The 21,196-nt window shown below is 39.3% G+C and overlaps 1 long non-coding RNA gene across 2 annotated transcripts; it reads right to left on the bottom strand.

Annotated features, from left to right (window-relative positions):
* Positions 1–9,760: 9,760 nt before the first annotated feature.
* On the bottom strand, positions 9,761–20,236 carry LOC144333331 (uncharacterized). 2 transcript variants are annotated; one of them, XR_013401910.1, is made up of 3 exons: positions 19,969–20,211; positions 14,587–14,719; positions 11,072–14,281 (listed from the first exon to the last, which is right to left on the bottom strand). It is a non-coding gene; the product is annotated as an uncharacterized LOC144333331 (long non-coding RNA). The 2 variants fall into 2 exon arrangements; XR_013401909.1 differs by lacking the exon at positions 14,587–14,719 and having other exon boundaries at positions 9,761–14,281; positions 19,969–20,236.
* Positions 20,237–21,196: the final 960 nt, after the last annotated feature.

Here is a 21,196-nt window from a genome sequence, read left to right as displayed (position 1 = left end):
TGTTTTGGGAAAGAGATGTGGGAGAAGGAGAGGATAATGCTTGACATGTAACTTGAGGAGCTAGACTCCAATGGGGAGCAGTGCTTTCCAGCATGTGATTTGAGAAATGCAGATTATGACAGGATGTTAATAGGTGCTACCTAAAGATGGATAAATAAATAAGTAAATAAATAAAAGAAAGAGAGAGCTCTATGGCCAAAGATGCTACACAGATTTCATATAAAACCAAGGCAATTTAGTTTTTTTCTGTTTTTTGTTTGTTTGTTTGCTTTGTTTTGGTATGCTAGGACTTCTCAGATTTTCTCCCATGAGAATATTCCCTGTAAGAATAGTCAATTGTTCAGCAATTCCTTAAGTTACTCGATAGTAGTCCAGTGGAGCATTCCCTGGACTGTCATTTTATAGTAGATGATTTATAAAATAACAGAGAATCTCAGAGAATACACTGAGCTAGGCAGTGGAAGTTGCAAGGAGAGAACGCAATAGAGACCATGCATTTTAAGAAGTGGACAGTCATCACTCCCAAATGATTTGAGAAAAAAAATTTCTCTTCCATCCTTCACTATAAATAAATAAGAGATGTAAAGATAATTTGAGGATGAAAAGTGAGATTTGCAGCTGCCCCAGTAATATCCAGAGATATGGCCAGTGAAGAATCTGTGAGTCCTGGATGATGTAGCTCAAGGCAAGAGGGCTAATGATAGCAAGATAAACAACTAATGTTTACAGCTAGGTGCATATCCAGTTTTATTAGCTGTCAGTTGTTGCTTTTTAAAGCAAATGACAAAGATTTATGACCAGTCAAAGTTATCTGCTGTGCAGTTTAAGTTAATTGCTGCCATGTTAGATTTCAGAGCCAGATTCTATTTTGGGAAGACCAATTTGGCAGTTGCCTTAGCTTGTATGTCAAAATGAGCTGCATGTATGTAAGAAAAATGAGCTCCATTAAAGTTGGTTAAAACGCATGTTTTTTACTTTGAAGTGTAAACACACACACATTAGAGAAAGTTTTGCTCTTTTAGGATCTTTGTAATATTTGGATTTAGGACTGAATATAGGGAACTACACATTTTGTAAATTCATAACCCTAGGCATCATGAATCTGGAATAGATGAGATGCTTATAATTACCAGAGGAATAATTTTTGCTACCCTACAATACTGTTTTCTATTTTATGTCTTTAGGACCAATACTGAACTTAAGTCTTCTGTTTATTTATCATAATAGATTATTTTTTTCCTTCCATTGACCCCACTTCCAGATTCACTTTGAAGGGTAGATGGCTGTTGATAAACAAACTCTCAGTGTATTTCTTCTAGAGCAGGGTTGGCAATGCCTTTTAAAATATTTATTTGTGTACTTGATCCAGCCAAGTTGTTCAGAGGTGCACTTTTTTCCATATGAGTCATAACAAATTCTGTCCCTATCACTGTGCAAACACACACACACACACACGCAGACACACAAACTTCTAGCTCATATAGATAAGCTGTGATTCCACTGAAATGAAATAGATACCACAAGTCACACATGAATTCTTTTCATTAGGCCTTTCTTATCCCTTTATTGTTGTTAAAAACTGTGAGATTATTAATAGTTTGCAATATCTATTTTGGGATCTAAAATATTTCAATATATGTTTAAATGTTAGTAGGATAAAGCATTATAAAATCTAGAATTATCTTGATTCTTCTTCTACCCCAATATATTCCTTCTTTTTTTTTTTTTGTATTCTATAGTTAGTGGCAACTGGAATTCCACTTGGGCATGTAATAAATGCACTAAGATTTTCAGGAAATAGAGATGATTGACATCTTGTCCCATCATTAACATGCTCACAGACTGGTGGTGAGAAAAATGGGGAGGGGAGGGTTGTACACATGTATCTCAGCTACACAGACTGTTGTGGCTGTTCTGATGGGATGCTATGGACAATGGGAGAGAGAAGAAAGATGTTGGGGTTTGGGGACACAGGGAGTAGGTTGTAAAGGGCTCATGTTGGGTGTGAGTTCTTGAAGAGTGGGCAAGATTCTGATAGATGGTATAAAGAAAAGGTCACTAGGCCGGGCACGGTGGCTCACGCCTGTAATCCCAGCACTTTGGGAGGCCGAGGCGGGTGGATCACGAGGTCAGGAGATTGAGACCATCCTGGCTAACACGGTGAAAACTTGTCTCTACCAAAAATACAAAAAAATTAGCCGGGCGTGGTGGTGGGTGCCTGTAGTTCCAGCTACTGGGGAGGCTGAGGCAGGAGAATGGCGTGAACCCGGGAGGTGGAGCTTGCAGTGAGCCGAGATCGCGCCACTGCACTCCAGCCTGGGCTACAGAACGAGACTCCATCCCCTCTCCTCGCCCCCCCAAAAAAGGACACCATAGGTAAAGATAGAATGATAAATAAAGTCATATGAAGGTCAGGGTAAGGAAGAACCTGTTTAAGAATCTGCATTGTAGGGTGAACAAGACTGTAAGGGGATTTGAGTAGTATGCTTAAAAGTTTAGATTTTATTCTCTGTAAAAAAAAAAAAAAAAAAAAAAAAAAAAACCAACAAAGGGTAACCATTGAAAGAGTTTAAGAAGGAGAGGGTCATGATTTTACCTTATCTTTCTTAGCCTCCATGGTTGGTAATAAATATCTAAAGTAGGGCAGTGACTTCTAGAGTGTCAAGGGAGGGGCTGATGAGAGGTAGACTCAATAAAACCACCTCATTATAAGAAGTAGGCTAGTTCTTTCCTTTCTTTCCTTGTTCTGTGATCCAGAATGTGCCAATTTCTAGAAAAAAAATGTAGTCAGAGCATGAGGATAATAATGGATCTTCTTGATTATCCAGTGAGCCAGTTCAGCCTGCTATTTGGAAAATGAGACTCAGTGATTCTCCCAAAGCCTTGTCAATAGAAAGTGACATAATACAGTGAAGAGCCCAGATCATGGCTTGCTTTGAACATGAGCCTCTTCCAATTAATAGCTATTTCTCTTGGGCAAAGTTTTTTAAATTACTGAATATCATTTTTCTCTCCAATAAAATGAGAAAATTAATATCTTCCACATTTGAGAATGAAAGAGAAAAGAATATATAGTTACAATTAGTGGGACTGTTTATACAGGCCAAGCACTGTTCTTTGCACTTTAAATGGGTGAATGCATTTAATGCTCACAAATATATTTATGTTAGGCACTATTTCACAGGTTACAAATTAAGACTGAGAGAGATTAAAAAATTTGATCCAATGTCACATAGCTAGTAGGAGGTAGAGCTGGGATTCAAGCTCTGGAGGATGGTATGTATTAAGTTTTAATAGTTTCTGAAAATATTGGTAGAATTCAGTAAATGACGGCTTTTGTTATTGTTGTTACTGGCTTCCTCTCTCTGCATTCCAAGACACCCTGTCCTTGCCTCCAGATGGAATTCCTTAAAACACAACCTTGATCGTGTTACTCCTAAGATCTTTTTTGTTTCTGATTTCTCTTAATTAAATCCAAACTCTTCAGCATGGTGTTAGATGCTCTCTGTAACTTGGATTCTTTCCTACGTACAAATATTATCTATCATTATTTCCCTTGTCATCTCTTCTGGTGAGTTGGTTTTTGTATGAGGCCATCCACAATACCTAAGGGGCCTCTGGGTCATGGAAATGAGTACCCTGGGAACTATGAGGCGACAGAGAGAGGGGGAAACTGGCAAGCAGGGGTGTGTGTAAATACTTCTACTAAGTTCTTGCCAAGGGTGTTCATGGGAAAATGTTTGCTGACCATTGCTGGATCTTTAACTTTTTAACGTAAAGCTTGGCACTTGAATTTGTATATGAAATTTATCAACTTTTGAATGCTGTCAATGGAATTAAAAAATTAATCTGTAGCATAATTAAAAAATATATCCATGGGCTGGATTTGGTCTATGAGCTTCCATTTTGAGACTTCTTGTCTCAGTCCTAAGTATAATTCATGTTCCTCCAGCTATCTGCCTTTGTTTATACTCTTCCTTTTGTGTAGAATGTTCTGTTGTCGCCATTTCATTCTATCAGAAATCTTCCCTGCCCTTCAGTACCCAGTGCAGGGGCCACCAGAGCCGCCTGTGTTGACCTCATCTAAGCACCACTGGTATTGCTTGCTGTTCATGCCTCTTATTTGATGCTCACAAAATCTTCTGCCTTATCATTATTTTTGTATATGTCTTTGTTTTTTGTTTTGTTTTGTTTGAAATGGAGTTTCCGCTCTGTCACCCAGGCTGGGGTGCAGTGGCATGATCTCGGTTCACTGTAACCTCTGCCTCTCTGGTTCAAGTGATTCTCCTGCCTCAGCCTCCCAAGTAGCTGGGATTACAGGCACATGCCACCATGCCCACCTAAATTTTGTATTTTTAGTAGAGCTGGGGTTTCATCATGTTGGCCAGGCTGGTGTTGAACTCCCAACCTCAGGTGATCTGCCCACCTTGGCCACCCAAAGTGCTGGGATTATTGGCACCCTGCCTGGATATGTCTTATATTTACTGTTTTGAAAGCCAGACTGTATTTTTTTAGATTATAGTTTAACCATAACTGCAATATCTGTTATGGGGTCTTAGAATAGCTCTTGTACAGAATAAAGTAGTTGAATGAATAAAATGATGTATCTCAAAAGATTTTAAAATTACTTTTGTATATATGTGAAAAACTAGCTAAAGTTTTATGTCTTTAATCATAGAATTAACATTATACTACTTAGAAACAGAGCTTTATTTGTGGAAAAAACAAACCCAATTTTATTTTCATAAGTCTTGGAGAATGGATGGTTATTTAGTATCACATAGTACAAATATTTCATATAGTTGATATGGTATATTACATTTTTAAAGCTTTTTTTCCTTCAGGGGTTTTAACCTAATGCATATTCTGTGAGGTTAGGGATCTTTTGAGGTGTAATTGCTTTGGAATTGTTGAAGAGGAAAATTGTTCTAAAATATTCTGGAAATGCAGTGTGCTGTTTATTCCTCTCTGCTTCACACTGATTAGGCAAGTGTTGTAAGATCTTAGGCTTACCTTATAAAGATGCTAAGTTCTCAAATTGCCTAGGGTAAATGAAATTTAAATGTATTCTCAGAGCAATTACTTGAAAATTCTCACATTTAATCCTAGGTTATTCGTGTGGACAGAGAAAAAACAAGGCAAAGAGCTATAGAGTGTCAAGTAGGAGTTTAGCAAAAATTATATACAAGACAAATATAGATATATATGAAAGTTTAAAACATCTTTTTATTCTAAGGAAGAGCATAACATATTTATCTAAATCACACTATAGAAAGAGGGAAGATTCCCAACATCTGTTGGACATATTAGTACAGGGATGTTTGAGCTGGTCAGCCCTATAATATTTTGCTTTCTACTGCATGAAATAACACACATATGGCAGTTTGTCTGTGTGCTACAACAAGTTCCCTTTCTGACTGAGATTTCTGAATATTTCCAGGGGCTGATCACACTTGTTAAAACAAGGGGGAAATTCCTCTTAGATGAAAGAGTATATAACCTTAAGGACTGGTGGAGTAATGTACTAAGTTCTTAGGTGTGAACTCTAGAAAAAGCCACGACTTTCAGAAGGTAACTGATAATAATGTCCACTGTTCAACAACACCTTTGTGCCCAAATATATTTGTACCTGATAATCTTGTAGTATTTTTTTTAATTTGAAAAAAATGCAGTCACTACTTTATGCTTCATTGAAGCAAACTTTGAAATGAAAGAAAATGAATCCCTCCCCTTTTTCAATAGCATTTATTAATCCCCTACTATATTCTGGTCATTGTGAGCTCTAGGAATCAAGTGAAAAGCACACAGCACAGTGTCTTCTTTCTCATTCTAATAGAATAAAAAAAGTTCTCAGCGATTGTAATGCAAGATGATGATTGTTATAATTAATGCAGAAAATGCAGGAGAACGCAATCTGCACTTTCTTTGGGAAACCAGAAGAAGAACAGGGCTAGGACTTCCAAGATGTATAAGGATATGCTTGGGAGCTCAGGCATGAGAGGACAATACAGGCAGAGGAGCCTTAAGTGCAAAAGCCCAGAGGCTTGAAGTCAACCCAGGTCTGATTCAGAGAAGGGCTAGTAATTTGGTGTGGTCATATGAGTGAGTGTGAGGGTATGAGGCGGGTCAGAACACAATGGACATCATATATCCACCAAGGCTTGCTAAAATTTATCCTGGAGGGGAATATTCCTATTGCATTTGGATAGCTTTTAAGAGCAAAGTTATAACACTTAAAAGGAGGGTTAATTAATGTGATATTTTGATGTATGTCTGGTTCAAGTATCAGGTACTGGTCTGCTTTCAGTTTTCTGCTTTCAGTTAAAATTTAGAATTTATGCCTAAGTCAATGAAGCCTGTTCATGATTGTGTGCATGTGTGTGTGCAGGTGTGTGTGGTGTGTGTTCTCAAGGTAATAGAGAAGATATGGATAGACAGAGGAGTCAAGTAACCTTTCAGAGAGGTCTTACAGATTAATTCACTGTGGTTGCAGCACAGCAGGGTTTTGAGAAAATAATCTTAATGTGGAGGGACACTGTTTTGGGTTAGGGAGAAAGTCTTCTAATAGGGGCTGGATAATGTGAGGAAGAGAAAAACATAGAAATGAGTTGAAAGAGATAGCCTGTGCAAGAAAAGGATAGAGGATCTGCATTTGGATTTACAATCCCTTTTTTTGGCAGGTAGCCCCACTGCCTACCATCTGAAGACACTGGGGCTTGGAGAGGTTCAGAACTTGTCCCAGAGTCTGACACCCAGCGAACAGCAAAGCTTCTTTCACACCCAGGAAACCTGTCTCCCGAACACACTCACATTAACCACTTTGGCATTTCCCACTCTAGACCTCTCTTCTATTCCATTGCATCCTTTGTCAATACAGTAGCTGTATTGTTTAGTTACAGGTTACTGACATTTGTCAATAGACCCAGACTGGTGAAAGCTCAAAGGCTTAATGAATAAAATGATTAAATATCACATGTTAAGACAAGAAGCTGTCTTCTTAGCGTGCTTCAAGTGTAGCAGTTGGAACAAAAGTCTGTTCAAACCAATCCTCATCCTTCCCCTGGATATTAAAGACTGAACCCGGGAAAGAAAGAGCCATTTTTGCTCTTTGACAAAAGGCTATAAAGATGTGATCTTAGAACTGTTGGGAGCCATAACCTTCACCAAGCAGAGGCATGACAGTAGAGATCTACCTGCAAAGAGAGTGGAGATGAGATGTGAAAAGAGAAGGGTCCGACTGTGCCCCAGGCATTCAGTCCTTGTCATACCTTAGTTTAGAAGACCGTTTCCTTTTCCAATATCTAACTATGTGAATCCATCAAATCCCTTTCTCAACTGAGTTACCTACTGAAGTGGATACTTTGTAGCCCTAACTCTGAATATTTGACTGAATATATTCCTCATTCTTAGAATAGTTCAGTACTTAAAATTTATATTTTCACTGCATAATTTAGGTATAACAATAATTAGGCAAAATGAACTGATACCTAATGACGCTAATCCAAACAATTTTCTTTCTTTGAGCTAGTACAAGTAAACTTTTATTTGTTACTTGGCATTTAATAATCCAACACTCAATAGGGTTTTCTTGATTGACAACAAGTGAAAATGTGAAAGAAAGATATACTGAATAAATGACTCAAAGAGAATAGGAGAAATAGTCCTTATAAAATGGGGTTAAAACCCCTCTTTAATGAATTGCTTTTGACACCTTCTTTTGAGAAATTTAAATGGTAAGACTAATTAGGCTTTAAGGTGCTGAAAAACTTTAGGATGCCCTTTGAGTGTGATATTAAAACTAGGTAATACATGTAATGCAAGAGTATTGACCAACCAGAATGGATGCTGCCCTTCAACAACTGATATGTGGCCTTACCGGTGTGGCAGGTATGGCCTGAACACAGTAACACTTACCGAACACAGGCTGGTCCTCATTCCAGCTTCTAACCTTTTCGTGAAAGGTTACTTTACTCCTCTGTCCATCCATATCTTCTCTGTTACCCTGAGAACACCCTGCCGTCTCACACACCTGCACACACGCATGCACACAATCCTGAACAGGCTTTATTGACTTAGGCATAAATTCTGTTTTCACTAAAAGCAGAATTGGTCCCATGGGTTTAACAAACACATGTTGTTCCTATTAAGGTGAGGGCGGCTTGTTTTAAAATTTAAACAAGCGTTCTGTGTTGTATGACTATCATTTGACTATTTTTGGCACCTTAATAACCATTATTTATGCAATCCTCCGTATAGTAAAATGTCTTCTGTCTCTCAAGACAGCATAAGATTCCCTGGGTCCACAAGAAAACCCATTTGACCTCAGTAATACTTTTTCCCATAGGAAGTTCAAAGTGGTTTGGACTTCATGCTTTATGTTTGAAGGTGCTACTGTTGCTGATTTTAGCTTTTGTACTTGGCCTGCTCACCAGCAGAGAGATATGTATGAATTGTCAAAGGCAAGGGTGATTTGAATGCTTCGCCTTTGACCCCGGAGCTAAGCGGCCCCCAAAGTGAGAGCCAGTTTAGGGAGTAATTTAGTGAAAAGTAGCTCTTTAGTGTGTTCAACATGTAACTCAGGAACTCATGCTCTTTCCTCACAAATTCTGTCCCAGGCTTGACTGTTAGCCATTATAGAGAATTTTGACATGTGCATGATTATGATAAAAAGTTTAATGCACTGTGGTTGAAGTACAGCAGAGTTTTGAGAAAAGATTCACAAGGTGGAGGGACACTGTTTTGGGGTAGGGAGAAAGCCATCTAATAGGAGTTGGATAATGTGAGGCAGAAAAAATTCTAGAAAGTTGTTGAAAGAGATAGCCTATGCAAGAAAAGGATAAAAGGGTAAAAAAAATATAGATTAATAAGGATGACAGCAATGAGGCTGAAATCGTATGAAGAGGACGAAACCATTAGGTTTACAGAGAAACAATCCTAGAACTGTTTTGCTTCCTTGTAAATGAGTCTACCCAAGAATGAGACTCGAGGAATTCAGGGTGATGGAGAAAAAGGCCAAATAATTGTGGGCTTTGGAGGACACTCAGAAATTCACTTACATTGATTCCCTGACTTCCCCTAAGGGAGGAGGAACATGAAAGTTCTTCAACTCCAAGGAGTTCCAGCAGAGATCCAACATTTTTCTATTCATCCTGTAACAAGAACTTACTGAAATCTAGAAACTCTGCTAGCCACTTCAATAAAAAAAGAAATTCAGATTGTTCCATTCATCCAGCGACACAGGAAAAATACTATTAAAAAGACAGCAAAACAAATGCTTGCATTCACACTCATTCCTATGTGGTAAGGCAACAAACATATGGGAAACCAAATCAACAGTAATGGGGTTACAGCCCCCAACTAATGTGCTGCAATGAATGCTCAAAACTAGCAATCTTCTCTGCATGTTTGTAGTTTCAAACAGCTCCAGAGATAAAAATTATTTGTATTAGTTCTTTCTTTATAAGTGGCATTAAGGTTTGCAGAAATGGGAAAGTATGAATTGCAGGTGGAAAAGTATACAGTTTTCCTATGAGGCTGGACTTACAGGACATCCTGTAAAATGCATATTTACTGTTATGGAGAGACAAAGAACCTAATGTAGGGAGGAAAGAAGAGAGGTTGAAAAAAATAAAATTAAAGCATTTTATGAATCAGGCAGTTCGTACTTCATTGTGTTTACATACTGGTAGGATATTATGTTAAGCACAGCTTATACCAGGAATCAATAAACTATGGTTCAAGGACCAAATCCAACCCACCATTTGTTTTTATCAACAAAATTTTATTGGATAAAGCCATGCTCACTGGTTACACATCTTCTGCCACTGTAATGGCAGAGTAGAGTAATTGCTACAGAGAACATATGGCCTGTAAGCCTAAGATAGTTACTACCCATCCATTTACAGAAAAAGTTTATAAACCCCTGCTTTAGATAGTTTGAGGCTGCAATACTTAGAGGTATTCCTAAGGATTTACAGTCATAGGTAGACTACAATGAGTGGGTCTCCCCATAGTCTTTGGGAACGGTTGACATGAAGATGAACTTTGAGTGTAGGCTGAAAGATGACCAGAGAAATGTCTATGTGTTCTAATGGTGCGTGTTGAAGGGGCAGGGCCCAGCGTGTTGATTCTCAGCTGCTGTCTGCAGGATCCTTATGATTTGCTGACCAAGTGTTCGCCAACCTCAGATCTGCTTTCCAGCCAGCTTTCCCTTCATTCTTGCCACATGAAACTTTAGCCACCTGCCCCAGCATCAGTGAGGGCCCCCCAGAGCTAGGGGCTCAAACTGATTAGCCCAATTTGTTATACTTGAGAATTTGGTGGTGGGAAGTCATACAAAAATGGTACACTGTTAAACACAGCACTTACTGAACAGGGTGTTATGGGATAAAATACCCATCATGTGATGCATACAAAAGGCATAAAATATGTAACTTGAGGGAGAGCCACCAGCTGGTGTCATGAGCCAGGAATTCCCAAGAATGATGGGATTTGAGACAGGCTCTCAGGAATGGGAAAATACGGGTATATGGAGAAGGGTGGAATACTCACCCTTGTGAAATCAGTGGCAATTTCCTCTTCTCTAGAACAGAGCTAAGCAACAGCTGGCTGACTTCCTACAGAGAACAGCCTTTGTACACAGGGACTAAAGACATGGTCGAGGCTTTATACTCTAGGATTAAACAACCTCAGACCTTAAAGATATGGAATTTCTCAGCACAATTCTCACTATTGTTCATTCAGGAATTTTTATTTGTCTGATCACATTTCTCCCCAGTGCTATTACAATGTAAAGCCACAGGAGATATTTTGCAATTTACACATTGACAAAGAAAGAAACGCTTATTCATAAATCCATTTAAATGAAATTCACATGGAATGAATTAAGGTAGAAACAGCAATAAGCTTATTTTCAAGGTAGGGAAATTGAGGTGTGAGAACAATTTCCCAGAGTGACAATTAGTGCCAGATTAGTTACTGAACTCAAGTCTATTAACTTGGAGTGCATAGAGCTGATATAGAGTCAATATGCATGAGTGAGACTTAGTTGAGATATTTTTTAAAATTTTCCTTTTTGGTTGGTGAATATTCACTGCTTTGAGTTCCAAAAGACTGAGGTGACTCTAATTCTTGCTTTTACCAGGAAAGTCCTGGTTTACACCTGTCATTCTCAAAACTGTCCCAGTTTGGGTGATAAATTATACCCCATACTGCCTTGGACCTCTTTAAAAACTAGCAAGTAGTTGGTGCGGGGTTAATGCCCACATAGTCAGGGCCTGTGGAGGGGAGCATGGCCCACACGGTGTCCTAGCCTAAGCAGTTATTAAATATTTTCAATATTACTCCTGTTGGCTTAGTGTTATTCAGAGTCACAAATTCTCTAGGTGGCTTCCAGTCATTCTCCTGCATCCTGTGGCTTTGACAGCACCCTGCAGGGGGGAGGACTCTTATGAACTGTGTCCAGTGTCCTCTTGTGACCTGCATGGCTCTGAGGATCTGGTCCAGGTGATCCATTCACACCTCTCACCAGCCCACATCCCTCACCAGTCCTCATTCTCTGTGCTCTTGCCTGTGGGCCTCCTTTCAGTTTCATGAGAGCAACTCTTCTCCCACACTCTTACTCTGCCTCTAATGTTCCTTCTCCCTCCTCATCTAGCTAAGGCATCCTCTAGACCCCAGCTCTGTTATCCCTTCCTCAGGCAAGCTTTCCCTGACCTTCTGTGGTAGCAAAATTCTAAGATGACTGTGCAATGGTTAATACTGAGTGTCAACTTGATTGGATTGAAGGATGCAAAGTAATGATCCTGGTTATGTGTGTGAGGATGTTGCCAAAGGAGATTAACATTTGAGTCAGTGGACTGGGAAAGGCAGATCCACCCTTAATGTGGGTGGGCACCATCTAATCAGCTGCTAGTACGGCCAGAACATAAAAGCAGGCAGAAAAACATGAAAAGGCTAGACTGACTTGACTTCCCAGCCTAGATCTTTTTCCTGTGCTGGATGCTTCCTGCCCTTGAACATCAGACTCCAAGTTCTTCAGCTTTGGGAGTTGGACTGGCTTCCTTTCTGCTCAGTTTGCAGATGGCCTATTGTGGGACCTTGTGATTGTGTGAGTTAATACTACTTAATAAACTCCCCTTTATATATAATATACTCCCCTTTATATATAATATACTCATATATATGTGTGTGTGTATACACACACACACACACACATCCTATTAGTTCTGTCACTCTAGAGAACCCTAATACAGACCCCTAAGACCTTGGCCCCCTGGTATGCTCACATCCTCTAATTATTCACAGAAACTGACCTAGGTACTGCTGTGAAGAGATTTTGCAGACATAATTAAGTTCCCAAATCAGTGGATCTTAAGATGAGGAGATTACCCTTGGTGAGCCTAACCCAATCAAGTAATCGCTAAAGAGGGTCTGGGTTCTTCCAGAAGAAAAAGATTTAAATCAGGTAAGAAATACCACGTGAGAGAGGTTCCCCGTTACTGGCTTTGAAGGTGGTGGAGACCATGTGACACAGTGTGGGTAGCTTCTAGGACTTCATCACTGATATCATTTGGCTGTGTTCCCACCCAAAATCTCATCTTGAATTGTAATCCCCATAATCCCCATGGTGTCAAGGACGGGACCAGGTGGAGGTAATTGGATCATGGGGGCAGTTTCCCTCATGCTGTTCTTGTGTTAGTGAGCGAGTTCTCACAAGATCTGATGGTTTTATAAGCATCTGATATTTCCCCTGCTTGTTCCTACACCGTCCTGCTGCCCCGTGAAGAAGGTGCCTGCTTCTCCTTTGCCTTCCACCATGATTGTTAGTTTCCTGAGGCGTCCCCAGCCATGTGGAACCGTGAGTCAATTAAACCTCTTTCCTTTATAAATTACCCGGTCTTGAGCATTTCTTCATAGCAGTGTGAGAATGGACAAATACAATCGCAGTCCCCAGCAGTAAGCCTGTATGGTAGTCTGCATGGCTGCCGTAACAAAGCACCACAGACTAGGGGCTTAAACAGCAGACATTTTTTTTCTCACAGTTCTGAAGGCTGGAAGTCCCAGGTTACGGTCCGTCAGGGTAAGGTCCGGCAGGGTCAGTTTCCGGTCAGACCTCTCTTCCTGGCTTGCAGATGACAGCATTCTCACTGTATCTCCATGTGCCGCTTCCTCTGTGCTCCAATGGGGAGACAGAGAATCTGTCTTCATCTGTTTATAAGGCCATCAATAGGCAAATAGGATCGTATTTAACCTTAATTACCTCCAAAGGCCCTCTGCCCAAATGCAGTCACATTGGAGGTTTCAACAAATGAATTTAGTGCAGAGCAACCAGCTAGCAAACAGGACCTCATTCCTATGACTGCAAGAAACAGATCTTTTCCAATATCCGAATGGAGGTTCTAAGTGAATCCTCTTCGGAGCCTCCAGACTAGAACTGAGTGTGACCAAAGCCTTGATTTTAGCCTCTGAGACCCTGAGTGCAGAACCCAGTCCTACCATTCCTGGAATTCTGAGCTATGCAAGTTTGAGATAATAGGTAGATATTGTTTTAGGCTGCTAACTTTGTGGTGGTTTGGTGCAATGTGAGAGAAAACTACTACGCCCACAGGCCAGTTCACACACCTTTCTTCCCTACTCATACAACCATACTCTCTCCTTTTGTTACTTTCATTCAATTTGCAGTTATATATTGAGTTGTGTGGTATGTTGAATAATGTTGCCCCAAAATTCCTGCCCACTGGGAACCTTAGAATGCGATCTTATTTGGCACAAGGCCTTTGCAGATGTCATTAGTTAAGGATCTTGACATAAAATCATCCTGGAGTTAGAGTGGACCCTGAATCCAGTAACTGATTTCCTTATAAGAAGTGAAAACAGAGGTACACAGAGAAAAAGATGATGTAAAATTGAGGCAGAGATTGGAGTGAAAATGTCTAGAAGTCAAGGAATTCCGAAGCTGGAAGAAGCAAGGAAGGATTTTCTCTCAGAAACTTCAGAGGAAGGCCAGGCACGGTGCCTCATGCCTGTAATTCCAGCAATTTGGGAGGCCAAGGTGGGTGGATCACTTGAGGTCAGGAGTTCAAGACCAACCTGGCTGACATGGTGAAACCCCGTCTCTACTAAAAATACAAAAATTAACTGAGCATGGTTGTGGACACCTGTAATCCCAGCTACCTGGGAGGCAGAAGTGTGAGAATTGCTTGAACTTGAGAGGTGGAGGTTTCAGTGAGCCGAGATTGCACCATTACACTCCAGCCTGGGTGACAGAGTGAGAATCCATCTGAAAAAGAAAAAAAAAAGAAACTTCAGAGGAAGCACGGCCATGCCAGCATCTTAATTCCGGGCTTCTGCCCTCCAGAACTGTGAGAGAATAAATTTCTGTTAAGTCACCCAGAATGTGACTACAATGTGTATACTCACTTTCAATTTTTGAACTCTCCCTACCAAGGCTCTTCAGTTAAGGGGATGTGTATTTTTGTCCAGCATAGTATCTCCAGTACCTTTCCCAAAATCGGTGCTTAATAAATAAATCATCATCTAATTAATGAAGATAAGAATGGAAAATCAGTGAGCACTTTGCCTTACCTCTCATTAGTTGATTTTCCATTTCCACAAGCTAAGGAATACATATCTGAGAAGGAGTACACAGCACAAGTCCAGGTTTGAAGTCAGTCAGGAAACTATATATGTGGAGACCACAGCCTCTCATATTCTCTTTCTACAACAGAAACAGCAGTGGTCTTCATTTATTTCCATACGGGGCCAGGCATGATATTTGACAAAAGTCCAGTCCTGGACGTCTAAGGTAATGTGGACTATTATGAGAGCCTCTGAAGCTAGCCCCATTGTAGTCAGGTTCTGAGGCTGCACTCTACAGAAACTGGCCCTAACACAAGCAATAATAGGACAACCTATGGGTACACACTGAGTAAGCCACAGAATTGAAGGAAGAGTTGAGCTAAGCTAGCCTTCTGGAAGCGCAGGAACTGAGGCACCATTGGGTAACTGGCAGTTTAGAAACAGGCTGTCTTGCCCTCCCTTTGGGGCTCTATCTTTGGATCACATAGCTGCAGCCACCCTTTGTGTCTCAGAGCTAAAGATTACATTTTCCAGGAGAGGAAATCTGATTGACTGACTTGAGTCACATATTCACTGCTGTGATCAGAGCCTTGTGGTTGGCAGTTCCCCTAGACCTTGTGAGGTAGGGAAGTTCCACACATAAAGATGGTGTTCCCCGAAGACAGAGATAGGATGCTCAGCAGACAACCAGGCCAACTTCCTCTAAACTCTTCATGTCAGCTCATCCTCAAACCACAGTGACCCGAAAAAATATTTGCTCTGTTATTCTATCTGCTCTTCTAAAATGCACCTCCTCTTCTGGTATCAGGGCCTCTTTACTCCTTGGGCAACCTTCTCTATAGTCATGTGGTATCAGTGGAGCTCCAGGAATGCACAGGCGACCCTGGCCAGACAAATCCAGACCAAGGAGCTTTAGGTTCCTTGAACATATTAGAGAAAAAACACTATTTTTCCTTTGGAGGTTCCTAAGAATATAGGGTGTAACTCTTGAAAGTCTATTACCACACAAAATGAAATGCTTGACTGAGAGTGAAGGCCACACAAGATAAAATTTGAGTCCAGGGCTGAGGAGAGCAAGATTGAGCTACAATGATGCCATTCATGTCCTAGATCTGACCCAAATACTGAGCTTTTTGGTGAGTGAGCCTCCCTCCTTCCCTCCTTCCCTCCCTCCCTCCTTCCTTCCTTCCTTCCTTCCTTCCTTCCTTCCTTCCTTCCTTCCTTCCTTCCTTCCTTCCTTGTTTTCTCCTTCTTTCCTTTTGACATCCCTCTATTCTTTCACCTACTCCCTCCTTTCTTTCCTTCTCCTTTCCACCCAGAGGGCACATACTGTATCTGGTATTATTGTTTTAATCCCCACCTTTCCCCTACTTCAAACTCTGATTGATTGTATCCAATCTTTGTTGTTCTCTGACATGGCCCCTTGTATCATCTTCTTACTCTTTGTGTGTGTGTGTGCCTGCTTTGACAGACACTCTTACTCTTTCAAAAGTCACAAATGTTTTTCACTGTTGCACTGAAAAGTGGGAATCCTGCAGAGAGAGGTGATATCTGTCAGCACAGCATCCTAGTAAGATCCGCTCGCCAAGCTGGCGAGACCCTTCAAATTGTTTCCCTCAGGGTGTGAAGCTTTGTGAAGATCTATTTCACTTATGCTGTAAAGAACTTAATGCATAAAGGTACAAGTACCTGTCCTGTGTGCAGATGACACCTGCCTGAAACAGCCTGGGTCACAGATTGGGCTTTTGTGAGGACCCAGTGTCATCTGTCATTTTTGCTAAAGCTCGCAGCCTCTGCTTTAAGTGTGATTTGCTAAGCTAAGGCCATGATATGAGCCATAACTGAACTAAGAAAGAAAAAGTTAAGAAAGGGCTTCTCAGGGCTTCCTTGTTTATCCTGGAGCTGAGCTGTTGGCATAGATGTAATATCTTGGGGCCCACCTCTGACACAGCAGCTGGTGACTGTTAGAGCAATTGCTAGGAGGAGTGGAGCTATTTAAGGATAACATAGAACACCACCTTTATGGACCTCAATATATTGGCTCAACAGACAGGTGGCTTCCAAATCTAAATCAATTCCTGTGCATGTGAGATGTTGTTCTTTATACTTCCATGGAAGTGGCTATCACTGTGATGCTGTATTCATGGTTTTTATTATGATCATGTCCATTGTCTGAATTGATAGAACCATTTAGCTTATAAGCCTAAGTAACAGCAGCTGTTTTTCAGTTTAAAGGAAAGCCCTACATTTTTATTAGTAAATTGCTAAATCTCTCATGAAGAAATAGTGTAATTATAAACAGAGGTCTCCCTGACATTCATTTATTTGTAATTGATAAACTTCTGGCAAGAGGAATTCTGAGAGAGCACCCAGGGAGAGGCATGCAGGGTGCTAGGAGAACACATTAGAAGGCTCAGAGGATATTTCAGAGAAAGCTTCTGGAGAAGATGACAGAATAATTCTGGGAAAGGCAATGAAATTTAGCCAGGTGAAAAACTACAGCAAGAGCATTACAACAGAAGAGGAACAACACAAATAAAGCTAGAGCATGAAGCAGCATTGTGTAGGCAAGAATGCAAAGCAATTCAGGTGTACTGGAAGTCATGGCGGGAGGAACAGATGCCTGGAGGTTGTAGAAACGGTTAGGACCAGATCCCAGAAAGACTTATGGAGACTGCAATGGTTTGAATGTGTCCTGCAGAAATTCATGTGTTACAAAGTTAATTCCCAATGCAACAGTGTTGGGAGAAAAGGCCTAATAGGTGTTTAGATTATAAAGGCTCCACCCTTTATGAGATTAAACGGATTAATCTCATTATTAATTATGGAAGAGGGTGCACTCTCTCTTGCATTCTTGCCATGTTGCCGTTTGCCATGTTATCATACAGCAGAAAGGTCCTTACAAGACCCCTCGTGCCTTGACTTTGGACTGCTCAGCCTCTGGAACTGTGAGAAAATTAATTTCTGTTCTTTATAAATGACCCAGTCTCAAGTATTCTATTATAACATCACAAACAGGCTAAGACAGATACCAAGCTAAAGAGCTGGAGCTTTCTTCTGTATATAATATAAATAAAATCTGGAATATATCATTTTGGAAATGTGAGAGGGAAAGGAAAAGGAAAAAGAAGAAAGAACAAAAGTAAAAATCAAGCACATTAGTTATCAGAATAAATGTGAGTGGATTAATCTTGAGTATTAAAAAGAAAAAGATCTCAGATCCAAAGACTAGTATATGTGGAATTCTCACATAAAATGAAATGACAAGAAAATCTTGGAAATAAAAGGAAAGGCAAAGATAAATTAGGCAAGTAGAGAGTGGAGAAGGCATTGCTAATATCATACACAGAAGAATTAAAGGTAAGAAGGCATTGAAAGATAGACATTACACTATTCTCAGGCTGGGGCAAAACATGTCTATGAAAATAATTGAAATTGAGCAAATAAAAAAGTTAAGTAAAAATTGAGTAAAATAAATAAATGTGAATAAAATTTAATAAATTCAACTTATCTGATATATAATGGATATTCTATTGTGTAAGAAGAGAATGCCTCTTTCCAAATATTTCTGTAACATTTGTAAGAATCATTAAAAATAGCAATCTTATGAAAATGCTTTGATAAGTTTTCAATAGGAAACTCCTTGATAAATTTTGTCACACGATAATATTAGAAATTGCAATTAAAATTTCATTAATATATGCTATTTCTAGCAAAATAAAACAGAAAACATTATCCTAGGTAGAACATGTAAATTATCCTTCATGTTAAAAAAATATCAAAAAAGTACAGGACCCATCCATCTCATGGGTTGTTCCCACAGCTTTGTGCTCACAGGTAAGGAAGTTCACTGTCTTTGAATCTTTGCACTGTGTGAGGAGATAAAGCCTGGATTTCACCATATGTTTACTATGTGAACTTTGGAAGTTGTTTAACTTATTTAAGTCCACTTCCTCAGCTATAAACCGGAGCTAAGAATAGTATCTACTGAGTTCCTGCTAGGGTTAAATTAGATATTTCACTTAAAGTACTTAGCAATGTTTCTATAGAAAGAATAAAAATGAATTACCTAATTCTTCAAAAAGGTAATTATAGAAAATAACCTAGAGGAAAATAGAGAAAATAGCATAATGCAGAACGAAGAAAACATTATAAATTAAACAGAAAAACAGTTGACTTAATAAACTGGGATTTCTATATTGAGAAAAGAGGTTAATATTCAAATCTCACTAAAATCAGAGAAAACACCAAACACAATATTATATATTAAATGCTTTAAAATACTCATAGACTTTGATTCAGAATTTCTACTTCTAGAAAATATTCCTGATGAAATAACTATAGAATTACATCAAGATTCACAAATATACGTATTATTTATTTTTAAAAAAAAGAAACAAACATCCATTAGTATGTAACTGATTTAATAAATTGCATTAACTCATTGCATACATTATGCTAGAGACAAACAAAATCTATGGAGCATATTGCAGGGCATAAGAAAGGACTCATGATATAATAAATAGTAAAACTGAGCTAAAAAGCTATATTCTTAGATACTAATGTGATTGAAAAAATCTGTATGAATTCATAGGCACAGGGAACAGATATATGTGTGTGTGTGTGTGTGTGTGTGTGTGTATGTGTGTATTGGGGAGAGGCACTGATAATGGAGCCCAACATATTCACATACTCACAGTGAAGTGAAATACTTTTAGTAAGTTTGATTTTCTTTTGTCTTTTTAAAAAATTCCTAGTTTTGTGCAATGAGCATATATTGTTTTGGTGTTTGGGGAAATTATTAGCATTAGAAGTTACCAGTTTTTTTTTTTTTTTTTCTCAAACCATGAATTAACGTGGAAATAATTGAAAATCTCCTCTCTCTCTGCCCACTCCCCCTCGCTGTCTGGCTCTCTCTTTTCTTTATCTCTTTATCTTCCCTCCCTCCCTCTTTCCTGCCTGTAAGACACTTTGCTGGGCTGGGTAAAGTTGAAGGATTCTTGCACAAACAGGATTTGGCATGAGGAAACTTTTATGGATAAAGATTGTTTTTCAAAACTTGACAAGGAGCTATTTGGAGGGGAAAGTTGAACATGTCTGTCATCCCCACCAGACACTCTTCTCACATTCATTTCTGTCTTTCTTATACCTTGACCAAGTTTTTACATCCCACAATAATGAGGGGCCTTGAAGCTCTCCATGTTCCCAGATCATCCTAATAATAATTTTTTTTCTTGACCTGGCAGAGTCAAACCACATTTCTATGAATTTAAATGTAACTTAAATGCATAACTTATTATTTTTTAAAAAAAACCCAGCTACATGTTTCAGTTCCTTTCTCACTTAGGAAATATGAGTGGAAACTGAAGTCCATTCAGCAGTACTTACTTTGTTAGTTTCCCGCAACAGTCAGAAGAAAACATCCAGCGTCTGAAAAATTGCATAAGTATCACACAGAGGATTCATTTCTCTTATATGTGCCCTGACTTTTTAAAATTGATTTGAATCTTACACTTTTTAAGTTTTTTGTTTTAAATCTCATATCAGTTTAGGATTACTTTATGCCTAACAGCAAGTGATCTAGTAAAGGAATAAACATGGAGAAAGGGTTGAGTTCCGTGGGTCATCTCAAGGAAAACACTTGATCTTCCTGTACAGCAGCATTCTCTTCTGTAAAAGGAGAAGTTTATTTGCGTAAATTCTCTCGGTTGTTCTGGAAGGATTAAATAGCCAATGTCTGGAAGCAACATGAGTGATTCTGAAAATAAGGCTCTGGGAATCCGTGATTTTCTTTCTCAGAAGGATTGATTGCTTCAGCATTGGAACTTGCGTGCATTATGCGTACAAGGCTAGGAGTGAGGTTCTTGTCTCGAGAAAGGAATTTGTTTATTTAACAAACACATATGTAGTGCTTACTATATGCCAAGGACCATTCAAAGCTCTTCACAGATTTTAACTAATTTAAGCCTTGCAATAAATCTATGAAATAGGCACTATTGTTATATTCATTTTAAAGGGTTTCCTTTTATGTTCATTTTGTAGGGAAACTGAGCCCCAGAATGGTTAAGCAATTCACTCTAAATCTTACATTTACTAAGTGATAGAGCAAGGATGTAAACCCAAGCCACCTGTGTCTAGTTACCATGTTTCTAACCATGATGCTATGCCACTTCAAAGGAATTTTCAAGAATTCACTGAAAGTCACCCCCATTCTGTACTGTAGAGGTTGGTTTATTTTAAAAATAATCTTACTACTGTTGCCTACTTCCTGATTACTAGTCAATATTTATCTCACATGTGAAAGTGAATCCTGAACTTAACCTTTCAAGGGTGATTCTTCCTCTTAAATGCCATGATCCATGAACTAACCTAACCCTTCACATCACATTTTCTTGAATGTATTTTATGTACAGGTTGAGAACTGTCAACAAGAGAGAGGAAAAGTCTTTTTAGTGGATCCAGCGGGGAGGAATCTCAGCCCAAATCCACATGCACTTAGGAAAACCTCTAAGGAGAGGGAAATTGTTTTGAGGATTTTTAATCTATAAGTTCAGCAGATTCCCCACTGTGCTGATGGACAAGATTCACTTGACTAGCCCCGCCTCAATGTAACACC

This window comes from Macaca mulatta, chromosome 12 (assembly GCF_049350105.2).
Source record: "Macaca mulatta isolate MMU2019108-1 chromosome 12, T2T-MMU8v2.0, whole genome shotgun sequence".
NCBI classification, from domain to species: domain Eukaryota; kingdom Metazoa; phylum Chordata; class Mammalia; order Primates; family Cercopithecidae; genus Macaca; species Macaca mulatta.
Note: the sequence above shows the minus strand (reverse complement) of the source record. Positions and strands in the feature narration are given on the sequence as shown.